The sequence below is a fragment of the Macaca thibetana genome, chromosome 5 (assembly GCF_024542745.1).
Source record: "Macaca thibetana thibetana isolate TM-01 chromosome 5, ASM2454274v1, whole genome shotgun sequence".
Lineage (NCBI taxonomy): Eukaryota > Metazoa > Chordata > Mammalia > Primates > Cercopithecidae > Macaca > Macaca thibetana.
This window is the reverse complement of record NC_065582.1, coordinates 130048399-130061289: the sequence shown is the minus strand read 5'-3', so window position 1 is coordinate 130061289 and position 12891 is coordinate 130048399. Positions and strand designations below refer to the sequence as shown.

Below are 12891 nucleotides of genomic sequence, written 5' to 3'. Positions count from 1 at the left end.
TGTTTCACATGCATTGTCCAGTTTTCTACTTGTTCACAGGTAAAGGACAAGTTCGGTATAAGTTACTCCATTACAGACAGAAGTAGAAGCCAGAATATTTTTTAAAATCTAATTTGAGCTTATTATGTGTTGAGGCTCTTATAATTGCCATAGTATTTATGATACTACATTCATTTAATTAATATAAAGCTATTTCATTTACATTACCTGATTTAGTCCTTAAAACACAGTGAGCCAAAGGTGACCTTTCTTATGATCATTTTATAGTCAAAAAGATTGAGGTTCACAGAGGCAAGTGAATGCTCAAGTGAGGCTCAGAGAGGCAAGTGAATGCCTTACACACCTTGTAAGGCTTGGAGTTAGGAGTATGACGTTCAGCATAAACTACTAATGCTAAAACTTGTCTCCTGGCTTCCTTTTCCTTAGATCTCTGGTTTCGTCCACTACTGCCAAACTCTTATCTATCCATCCTTCCTTTCTGTTTCTCCCTCAGGTTTTAATTATCTTTTGCCTTAGATTTTAATAATCATCTTTGTTGTCTTAGCATGGCCAAACATTTTTAAAGAAGTAACTCATTCTTTAACTTTATTCTTTGAAAACCCCTATCTTTAATTCACTGACATATTTTTTAATATGAATTTCAAGCAACATGCTATTATCAATCTATATCATACCATAACCAACACATTCCAGAACCTTATAGACCTCTAAAGCTACACACTCTCCAGCCAGCCCCTACATTGTCAGGATTCATGCTTTTTTTTTTTTTTTTTTTTTGGAAACACAGTCTCACCCTGTCGTCCAGGCTGGAGTGTAACAGCATGATCTTGGCTCACTGCAACCTCCACCTTCCGTGTTCAAACAATTCTCCTGCCTCAGCCTCCAGAGTAGCTGGGATTACAGGTGCCTGCCACCATGCCCAATTATTTTTTGTATTTTTAGTAAAGATGGGGTTTCACCATGTTGGCCAGGCTGGTCTCGAACTCCTGACCTCAAGTGATCTGCCTGCCTTGGCCTCCCAAAGTGCTGGGATTACAGGCGTGAGCCACTGCACCTGGCCTGGTTATGCTTAATCCATTTGTATCATCTTTCCTCCTTTGTCACCCACTTCCCCTAAATTACTTTGACCTATGAAGCTACAGCAATCTTCTCAGAATTTTCCCTAGTCCAAATGAAAATTAAAGATTAAAAAATTAAAATATAAAGGAAGAGGAAAATTTTAAAACTAAACAGAATTAAACTTAAACTGAAAGTAAACCAGCTCCTCAGTTAGTATGACAACATAATAGATTTAAATTATAGCTTTTTTTTTTTTTTTTTTTTTTTTTTTTTGAGATGGAGTTTCACTCTTGTTGCCCAGGCTAGAGTAAAATGGTGTGATCTCGGCTCACTGCAACCTCTGCCTCCCAGGTTCAAGCAATTCTGCCTCCGCCTCCCAAGTAGCTGTGATTACAGGCATGCGCCATCATGTCTGGCTAATTTTGTATTTTTAGTAGAGATGGGGTTTCTCCATGTTGATCAGGCTGTTCTTGAACTCCCGACCTCAGGTGACCCGCCCGCCTTGGCCTCCCAAATTTCAATCAGTCTCATACAGGGACAACCAACAATAACTTGGGAAGATTGTAAGATTCAGCAAATTACCTTGTACCTTAAGGTACAGGAGGCAAAAGTGTTTGAATCTTCCATGACACTTCTGACCAACAGTGTGATTGTGTGGAGCATTATACTGAGGAAAAAACAACCCTGAGACCTCATAGAAATCAGTGGGAAAGGCTTCTGTGATTCACATCGTCTGTCATGTGCCTGATGGAGATGGGGAATGGTAAGAATCTGTGCCATAAATTTGCAGACTGTATTCTAGCTAAGAGCAGTAATATTTAAATTGCATAATGTGTCAGAAATAACATATTAAAACCTTATAGACTGGACTTTACCAAATACTGGGATTTAAATATAAAGAGGAGGTAGGGTAAAAATCAGCTGAGTATCCTAACCAACCTGACGGGATTCTTCATTACATTGGATAATGCAAACGGAATTAATCCCTCCCCCGGGAAGACAGTAACTTGTTGGGAGTCAGAAAGCAACAGATTTCTTTCATCTCTAAGTCTTTTTATTTTTAAGAAGTTATTTTATGAATCTCATAAAACTCTAGATCACCATATTACAACTTTAATCAATGTAGAGTGATATTCTAACTTCTGTCTCCTCCTCTCACAGGATTTTTAAATTCCTCAAAAATTACTGGACAATGTCACATTTAGCAAAATGATTAAAGTGAAAAAAATAATGAACCAAGTATTGGCAAGAATATGGAGCAGCTGAAAATCTTCCACACTTTTGGGAATGTATATTGGTACAACTACTTAGGAAAAGTGTTGAGCATTGTAATGGAGCATGTTACCATCCCGCAAGTTCATGCTTAGGTATATATACAACAGGAATGTTTATGTATATATCTTGTGCACTTCTTTTGGTGAATATATATATATGTTCGCCAAACTATATATGTACTCATCTTCCTCATGTATATATGTTCATCTTATTTATATATATGATCATCCCCCTTGTATATATATATATGCTCACCAAAAGTGAACAAGATATAAATATGTGTGCATAAACTTGATGCAAAAGTAATTGCTGTTTTTAACGGCAAAAACAGCAATTACTTTTGTACCAACCTCATACATACATATATGTGTATATATAAGCATTTCTGTTAATAAGTAGGGTTATTGTAATAGCCCTAAAACTTCACCAGAAGAAATGTACAAAAATGTTCATAATAATATTATTTGTAATACCCCAAACTGTAAAACTCCACATGTCCATCAACAGTAGAATGGATATTTGTGATACATTTAAGCAATGGAATATTATATAACAATGAGAACGAACAAACTACAAATACATACTGGATGAATGTCATAAATATAATGTTGAATGAATGAACCCAGACCTCCCCCAAAATCACATATGATAATTATTCAATTTAAGGTAATTTTCAAAATCAGGCAAAACAAATATATGGCCATGGAAGTCATAATAGTGATTACCTTGAGTGAAAGTGCTTTCTAAGTGGTTTCTAGGGTGCTGAAATTACCCTCTTTCTTGATCTGTGTGCTAGGTACACGTTTATTTTGAGACAGTTCATCAAGTTATACCCCCATACTGTACGAAGCAAGGTTAGTTCCTACTGAAATTACCACCAGAACAGGGCTATCGAAAGACACATTTAGTAGTGTGTTAACTGTACAAAAAAAGACACTGTACAGTTTAAAAACAAATCTTACACAAACATACATTTCAATTTTTTTCTTTAAAAGGAGTGAATTGTGCACAGAGGTTAAATGCTTTATAGACAAGAAAAACAAACCTGTGCTAACATTAACTTATTCATCATCATCTTCTTCATCATCTTCTTGTCCTCCTCTTTCTCCTTTTCCTGCTTTTCTCAGCCTTGACAGCTCCCTTTTGGCTGCATCTGGCTTTCCTTTAGCTTGGTACGCAGCAGTATCCTTTTCACATTTTTCCTTGAGCTTCGCAGCATTCTGTTTATAGGGCTGCTAGTCATCTGCAGCAGCGCCATTCCACATCTCTCCCAGCATCCTGGCAACATCACCAATGTTTAGGCCAGGATGTTCTCCTTTGATTTTTGGATGATACTCAGAACAGAACAAGAAAAAGGCTGAAGAAGTCCTCTTGGGTGTATTGGGATCCTTGAACTTTTTTGTCTCCCTTTTAGGAGAGATGTAAGTTTTCATTTCTCTTTCATAATGGGCTTTACCCACCTTTGTCATGTCTTCCAATTTTCCTTTTGCTTTAGCAGAAGTAGTCTTTCACCTCTTTGAGCACTTCTCAGAAAACTCTGAGGAGCTGACTGAGGCTTCTGGGTGCTCCTTCTTGTGCTCCTCCTGACAAGTTGGCACAAAGAACACATATGATGACATTTTGCCTCTTGGCTTCTTAGGATCTACTTTGCCCATGTTAGTTATCTTTCTTCAACAAGGCACAGAGTTGCCCAGTGCCCATATGGCTCTCACTTGCCCCAGCACTCTCTCTATGGAGCTCAGTGTACTGCAATCAATTGAATATTTTTACCATAGAAATCTGTTCATATGTAATTATATATGTGTTTGTATTTATATTTAATAAAATGAAATTGCCATCTCTCCCCTCTAAAAAACCAATTAGTAATTTTTTTGCAAAGAATATTTGCTATGTATGTAAAAACACTTTCAGGGTAATGAAGTTAGTATTTTGAATTCAATACAATGTAGTTATTGATTTCATAGAACTGTAGGAGTAGACATTTAATAAAAATTCAAGTAATGAATGGGTCTTAAGAGAGTTTTGGTGCCTCCTCCTATCACTGCTACTAATTCCTCCTAAATACCCATCAAAAGTAGTGACCTAGTGTAGTGGCATCTGTTTATTTTGCCTGCCCAGCACCCAGTAGCCCATTTTTTTGGTAAAGTCACTTCAATATTTCTTTGGGGAATTTCTTCTACCCTACCACATGCGCTTTGGTGAGATTATCAATTCTGCCTTCTTCTGACCAAGAAGTGGGCATGTAAACTAAACTAGGCCAAGCAGATTCTCTCCCCTTAGAATTTAAATCTTGAGTGACACAAGGTCAGAAAACGGAACTAATTCACCTTGACAGTAGCTCTCTGAGGAGGCTGTTCATTGGCTTCTGTGACATAGATCTCTTACGCTGCCCTGTTGCTTCCTATCCTTTCCAAGTGCCAGTTGCGTGGCTTTTCCTTTGATTCCGTGACCCACTCTATATCCTTAAAATACATGACTTTCATTAAGTTGGTCAATTTCTGTTGACTGTAGTTGACGAACACTGATACAGCTGGATATAAATACATTCACTACTATTACGCAAGAGAGTCCATGCATTTAAGTTTTGCCTTACTTTGTGCCAGAATTTGCTTCTTTATAAAGTCTATGTTAGTCCTGCCTAGCTCTACTTCTGAAGCTTCATTGTATACATATACTCTATCCTTTAAATGGCACATGTTTGAAAACTACTATCATTTTTCCCCATATGCTTTCTCAGCAAAATAACTCATTTTCTCAATTAAAACATATATGACTACTACACACCCACTAAAATAGCTAAAAGAACACACAGTTCCAAGTGTCAACAAGGATGTGGAGAATCTGGAACACTCACGCTTTGCTGGAGGGAATATAAATGACATAGCCGCTTTGGAAAATAGTTTGACAGTTTATATAATTTATAAACTTAATATTTTTAATGGGTTTTAAAAATAAATGTAATTACCTATTGTAATGTCATCTTAGGAAACAATTTCATGAAATCATGGTCTTTATGTTAGTTATCTTATCCTACAATGCATTAAATATATACTTAATTATTAATTTAAAATGTGATTTACTTATAAGCTAAATTAATTCCTTGTACCATGACTGGTACAACTCCTCAGAGTTTTCTGAATACAGGTATTGATTGCCCTTTGGGAAACACCAGGTTGTTGTCTTTAACTTAGAATTTTGAATAAAATAATTTTCATTAAAGCAATAATCAACGGCCGGGCGCGGTGGCTCATGCCTGTAATCCCAGCACTTTGGGAGGCTGAGACGGGCGGATCAAGAGGTCAGGAGATCGACACCATCCTGGCTAACACGGTGAAACCCCGTCTCTACTAAAAATACATTTAAAAAAATTAGCCGGGCGCAGTGGCGGACGCCTGTAGTCCCAGCTACACGGGAGGCTGAGGCAGGAGAATGGTGTGAACCCAGGAAGAGGAGCTTGCAGTGAGTGGAGATCACGCCACTGCACTCCAGCCTGGGTGACAGAGCAAGACTCCGTCTCAAAAAAAAAAAAAAAAAAAAAAAAAAAAAGCAATAATCAACTTTGGAAGCAGTATTAAAAAGTTTTATAGGCCAAGCCATCAGAGAAATGCAAATCAAAACCACAATGAGATACCATCTCACACCAGTTAGAATGGTGATCATTAAAAAGTCAGAAAAAACAGGTGCTGGAGAGGATGTGGAGAAATAGGAACACTTTTACACTGTTAGTAGGAGTGTAAACTACTTCAACCATTGTGGAAGACAGTGTGACGATTCCTCAAGGATCTAGAACTAGAAATACCATTTGACCCAGTGATCCCATTACTGGGTATATACACAAAGGATTATAAATCATGCTGCTGTAAAGACACGTGCGCACGTATGTTTATTGCAGCGCTATTCACAATAGCAAAGACTTGGAACCAACCCAAATGCCCATCAATGACAGACTGGATTAAGAAAATGTGGCACATATACACCATGGAATACTATGCAGCCATAAAAAGGATGAGTTCATATCCTTTGCAGGGACATGGATGAAGCTGGAAACCATCATTCTGAGCAAACTATCGCAAGGACAGAAAATCAAACACCACATGTTCTCCCTCATAGGTGGGAATTGAACAATGAGAACACTTGGACACAGGATGGGCAACATCACACACTGGGGCCTGTCGTAGGGTTGGGGGAGGGAGAAGGGATAGCATCAGGAGATACACCTAAAGTAAATGACGAGTTAATGGGTGCAGCACACCAACATGGCACATGTATACGTATGTAACAAATCTGCATGTTGTGCACACGTACCCTAAAGCTTAAAGTATAATAAAAAAATAAAAAAGTTTTACAGGCCAAGTACAGTGTTTCACATCTGCAATCCCAGTACTTTGGGAGGCCAAGGCAGGAGGATTGCCTGAGGCCAGGAATTTTAGACCAGCCTGGACAACATAGCGAGACCCTACCTCTACAAAAAAAAAAAAAAAAAATTAATTGGCCAATCATGGTGGCATGCTCCTGTAGTCCCAGCTACTCAGGAGGCTGAGGTGGAATGATTGCTAGAGCCCAGGAGTTCGAGGCTGCAGTGAACTGTGATCATACTACCACATTCCAGCCTAAGCAACAGAGTAAAACTCTATCCCTAAAAAAAAAAAAAAAAAAAAAAAAAAAAAAAAGAAGAAGAAGAAGAAAAGAAAAAAGAAAGTTTTAGATAGCACATAATGAGATATAGAAAGTGTTAGGCCTTTTATTCATTTAGCAAATACTTCGAATTTTTTTTTTTTTTTTGGTTGGCTTTTTATCAGTGGAAAGTGACTGAAGAGTCAGAGATGTGGAAAACCTCCAGAGCCAGGATGTCCCCCTTCTACTCTATGTCCAACATAAGCATGCAATTTCAGGGAAGAGGGAGACCTCCACATAGGAAGGAGAAAAAAGAAATATAACAAAATGTTAAGGGGTTGTTTTAGGAATTATGGGTCATTGAGTTCTTTCTTTAAATTCTTAATTATGTTCATTTCTCTACTTGCCAAAATTTAATATGCTTCCATTTTTTTAGATAAAAACCATACAGTAAAACTTTTTGTTCTTTTGGATACCTTGGATAAAAAGATATACATATATACCTTCTATTATTGATAAGAATAAATTTCTAATTGTATATTTTTATTCAAAAATAAAAATTCAACCAAGCACCAGAGTGTGTGCCTGTAATTCCAGCACTTTGGGAGGTTGATGTGGGCAGTTTGCTTGAGCCTAGGAATTCGAGACCAGCCTGGGCAACATAGTGAGACCCCATCTGTACAAAAAATAAAACAGTTAGCCAGGCATGGTGAGAACCATGGCATGTACCTGTGGTCTCAGCTACTCAGAAGGCTGAGGTGAGAGGATCACTTGAGCCCAGGAGGCCAAGGCTGCAGGGAGCTGTGATTGCACCACTGCACTCCAGCCTGGGTGACAGCGAGACCTTGTCTCAAAAAAATAATAAAATTTTAAAAGTAAAAAACAAAAATTTAATTGAAGATATCAATTTTTTATTTTAAAAATATTGATATTTACACACAACCTTTTGTGGCTAATCATGCTGCCACCTACTTCCAGTTCTCAAAGCACTAGTAGTAGGTGTTTGGTTCATTATTATGTGAAAAATATAATCCAAACAAAACAAACAAACAGAAACTAATGGTACTCAATTGGTAGAGTAAAACAAACAATGGGTTCTGAAATAATGCACCTAAAATCTAGTAATTATAGCTTGACAATTTTTAAAGCTCTATAGGTTCAGTGATGTGATATGTGGGATTTGCTTGTAAGTGCTGTAGAAGGGATGACGACAAGCTGGGGGCTGGGAAGATGGAAGGGACAGGTAAAATGGGAACAATAGCAGAATATTGATCATTGCTGACGCTGGGTGGGTAATCATTATTGTATTTTCTTCATATTTGAAAAATTCTATAATAAAAGTTTAAAAAATAATTTTTACAAACCTCTAAATATGCATGATCACAGAAACCTAAAGCAACCTCTGTTATATTCCCAAAATAGAATAAAATAAACAAACAAAAAACTTACTCAGAAATAAAGCTCCAGGTGGCCTATAAAGTGTTTTGTGCTTTCTATTTGTACAGGCAAGTGAGAAAACAATTACTGACCAGTAAGTACACAACTATTTTCAAGTTGTATGAAAGGCTATTATCGCCACCTACTGGACACTGTTATTGACTACTTGCTGTAAAAAATTAAGATATTTTTAAAACCAACAATCATTATTTAATAGGTCCCCCATCCCATCTTAAGCATCTAGTTAACAAAACAGTACAAATAAAATCATCAAATTTATATCTTTATTTGTTTTTATATTAGTAATGCTAATTAATGTTACATTTCATCACTTCTTAGTGTGAAATGCTCCCTGCTAAAAAGGTATATATAAAATTTTGGTTTGCAAGTACGTTCATGATCATCCTATGATGTTCTTGTTTTACAGAAAATCACAGAACTTGAGTTGTTTGCTCATAGGGTAAGAACCCAGAATTTAAATTATTTACACATAGCGATAGTCCAGAAAATTATAAACTAGTCCTGGCTCTTAAGTTCAGTGCATTATCTTTTTAAAATCTTGACTTATATTGCAAATTTTCTATCTTTCATAACTTGGCTAATTTCACACACCAGTGATTCTCCACTCTGGTGCATCAGAATGACTTGTGAAATTTTGAAAATAAAGCTGGCACCAAAGCCAGAGATTTTTACATCCAGCCAGGGTTAAAATAACTATTAATAGATACCAGTGGTTCTCGAAGTGTGGTCCCTAGACAAGCATCATCATCATCATCATCATCGCCATCACCTGGATAGAAATGCAAATGTTCAAGGTCCATCCCAGAGTACTGGGTTGGGTGCTGTAATTTGTGTTTTGCAAGCCTTCAAGTGATTTGGATACAAGCTAAAGTTTGAGAATCACTATTATTTACAACAAAACCAGTAAATTCCTACTCTTTTACATAAAAGAATTAATTTAGCTGTAGTAGCCATTTAATTTGGCTGTGCGTGTCTGAGGATCAGCCGCTGGGGGCTGGACAGTTTGCTGAGTCCCTTATTATCCCCTGGTGCCTGGTGCTGAGACTCACACAGCGGTCATATCCAGCTACCTGTGTCCCCCAAGGTGCCTCTGTTTATCAGGAATGGAGCCAATAACAGCAGGTTCAAAGATTTATGGCATGAATTTGGTCGTTATGATCCTATAGTTGATGTGTATGTTCCACTTGATTTCTACACTCACTGTCCAAGAGGAGTTGCTTATGTTCAACTGGAGGATGTTCGTGATGCTGAAGATGCTTTACCTAATTTGGACAGAAAGTGGATTTGTGGATGTCAAATGGAAATAGTTTGCACAGGAGGATTGGAAGACCCCCAAATCAGATGAAAGCAAAGGAAGGTAGGAGTGTGTACAGTTCTTCACGCTATGATTCTAGAAGCCAACGTTATGAAAGAAGATCAAGAAGTCGAACTTTTATTTACATCTATAGAAGATCTAATAGTCCTAGAAAGGGTGGATGGACTGGAAGACCATCATGTAGCAGAAGCCATTCCAACAATGACAGAGTTAAACACCGAAATCGCTCTTTTGCAAGATCTAAATCCAATTCAAGATCAAGGTCCAAGTCCCAGCCCAAGAAATAAATGAAGGCTAAAATCATGTTCTAGGCCTGCATTGCATGTCAAAACTAGAGGCACCTCTTAAACAGATTCCAAAACACATTACAAGTCTTGCTCAAGACATAAAAAGGAATCAAGGAAGAAAGAACTGCCTTGCTCCAAATCCCAGTCAAGGTCACAGTCTAGGTCTAGGTCAAAATCTAGATCAAGATCTTGGACTAGTCCTAAATCCAGTGGCCACTGATAGTATAAACCATGATCATTTTTAGGCACATATCATTCATTTGTTCATAGATTCGTTGACTTAAATTATCAGGAATACAATGTTGCAATGATGTTTAACAAACACTTGTTAGTTTTCCCTGTACCAGGCAATGGTTATATTAAAATGACATGCTGTTGAGAAGCCACTCTTAAAGAGTCCAGTTTGTTTAATGATATGGGCAGCTACCAATTTGTTATGTCTGTGTATATTTTTGTAAAGATTCTCATTTTTATGCTTGAAGTATTTGGTGAAAGATGTTGGTTGACCATAATTTGCAACATTCTTACTAAAAATAAACTTTCGTATTCATATTTCATAGAACTGTTAACCTAGAAAGGAGTAAGATAGAATGTTACAAAAGTGAAGTTGTAGCCACAGTACAACACTGATTGCTCAGACACATTTAGGTTCAGCGTGGACCTTTCTGTCTTATCAAGATGTCTAGGCTCTTGATAATAGTTTATTTATGATGCAATGTGGATTAGTTCTTTTGTTAACTCCACTGTCTTGGGGAATAATGCCAACTGAGTCATGTAGTATTTTCAGGGAGATTAAGTTTTTGACTGAAACATGGAGCCTTTACTTTTTTCTGGTTTCTACAGATTTGGAACAAGAAAACATCAGAAAAACTCACCTTAAAATTTGTGGAGGTCAATAATGGTAGAAACAATTTTAAGGGGAAAAGAGTGTTCTTATGTAGTTTTTCTAAAATTTAAGGAGTACTGTTGACCATAATATTGCTTAGTTTTCTTACTGTCCTTAGAAGCAAGTGAATTGTTTCAAAGTAGGCTGTGTGTGTGTGTTGGGGGGGTGGTGTATAGTGTAAAAGAACTGAAATGTTGACGCTTACAGCATTTGGCCTATACATTTGCATCAAAATTTGCCTGTTTCTTTATGTAGGAGGCTTGCATTTCACACCTCAGTTTATTTAACGTGAGGCAAGTTCAAAAACAGCACGCTCATTCTAGGTGATTCTGTGGTGCCATGAAATTTAAAATGATTTTGGAAAAAAAGATTAGTCAGTTTTAAGAAAGAGTCACATCTTTTGAATTTTTGACTACCAGTGTAGTACTTGACTAAAAATAAAGAAATAATACCCTTTACCATTTAATTTCTAGTATTTCTCTGAAAGATTGTTTTGGGGACAAAACTGACTTGACATATCCAATCTCATTTTGGATAAAAAGCTAGCATCTTTTAAAATCTCAGATTGCTTGCTTACAGATATAAGTAAGAATTATGGAGAAGCAACCCTTTAAGAGGATTACTTATTTCAATTGTTTTTAGTAACCTAGGCTTTGTCTGTAGAGAACAAAACAATGGCAGTAAGCTGAGATAGCTCTATTGGGAGAGCATTAGACTGAGAACAAAACGATGGTTTTTAAATACTATTTGTGGGAAGTGCTTAAGGGGTTGATTGTAGGACCTTTGTATATTTGATAGTATTTCTTTCATTTCTCTAGTGTTTGCAGTCATATTCTGTTCTGCTATGCAATCATTTATATGCATGTTTCTTTACTTTTTTAAGACTTTCCTGGATATATAAACAACAAAAAGTGTATTTAAAACTGTAGCAGTAGTTTGCAGTTCTAGCGGAGAGGAAAGCTGTAGGGCTAAACTTTCTACTTTTCTTATAGAAGCTTCTAAAAAGGCATTTCATAGTTCTCTTTAACAAATATTGTGTACCGCTTTTAAAACATCAATACTGGATCAAAGCAAGACCCAGCTTATTTTCTGCTTGTTGTAAGTTAAGCAAACAGAAATAAACTTTATTTTATGAAGGAAAATTTTTCCCTTCATTTTGCTATAATAAAAACAAAATGAAGAAAAAAAATTTGATTTACTGTTCTCTAAGAAAAAAAATATAAAGATTTAAATTGAGTAATATAGTGTAATTTTACTCTTTTTCCAGAAGCATACATTCAACAAAGCTCTAGTTAGCCAACAGGAAAAGCACTCTAATGGAAGAGTGGAGAGTAATTTATTCAGACCCTGGAATGTTCCTGCCTAGAGCAAATTTTCGAATCATATTTCCTTATTCTGGCTTGTTCTGCTCAATAAGTTACCTTTCTAAGACACAATAAGGCCTTTTAGTCACATCAGACCTTTTGACCCAGGAATGCCACTTCTAAAACTTAGAAAATAAATTGCACTCCAATGATTTCTCCAAAGCACTGCAAATAATGGGGGGAAGGGGATCCTGGAGTTAGTTAAATGTACAACAATTGAGGAATGATTCCATAAAATAAAACATCAACAGGATGGACTATTGTTCAACCATTAAAATGATGCTTTTCATATGGCTTTTTTGTTTGTTTGAGACGGAGTCTCGCTCTGTCGCCCAAGCTGGAGTGCAGTGGCACGATCTTGACTCACCGCAAGCTCTGCCTCCCGGGTTCACGCCATTCTCCTGCCTCAGCCTCCCAAGTAGCTGGGACTACAGGCGCCCGCCACCACGCCTGGCTAATTTTTTGTATTTTTAGTAGAGATGGTGTTTCACTGTGTTAGCCAGGATGGTCTCAATCTCCTGACCTTGTGATCCGCCCGCCTTGGCCTCCCAAAGTGCTGGGATTACAGGCGTGAGCCACCACACGCAGCCTCATATGGCATTTTAAATATACGAAATGCTTACTTTATAACAT

The 12891-nt window shown here is 37.1% G+C and overlaps 2 pseudogenes; one reads left to right on the top strand and one right to left on the bottom strand.

Annotated features, from left to right (window-relative positions):
• Positions 1-3022: 3022 nt before the first annotated feature.
• LOC126954483 (high mobility group protein B1-like) lies at positions 3023-5206 on the bottom strand (annotated as a pseudogene).
• Positions 5207-8152: 2946 nt separating this feature from the next.
• On the top strand, positions 8153-10228 carry LOC126954440 (serine/arginine-rich splicing factor 10-like; annotated as a pseudogene).
• Positions 10229-12891: the final 2663 nt, after the last annotated feature.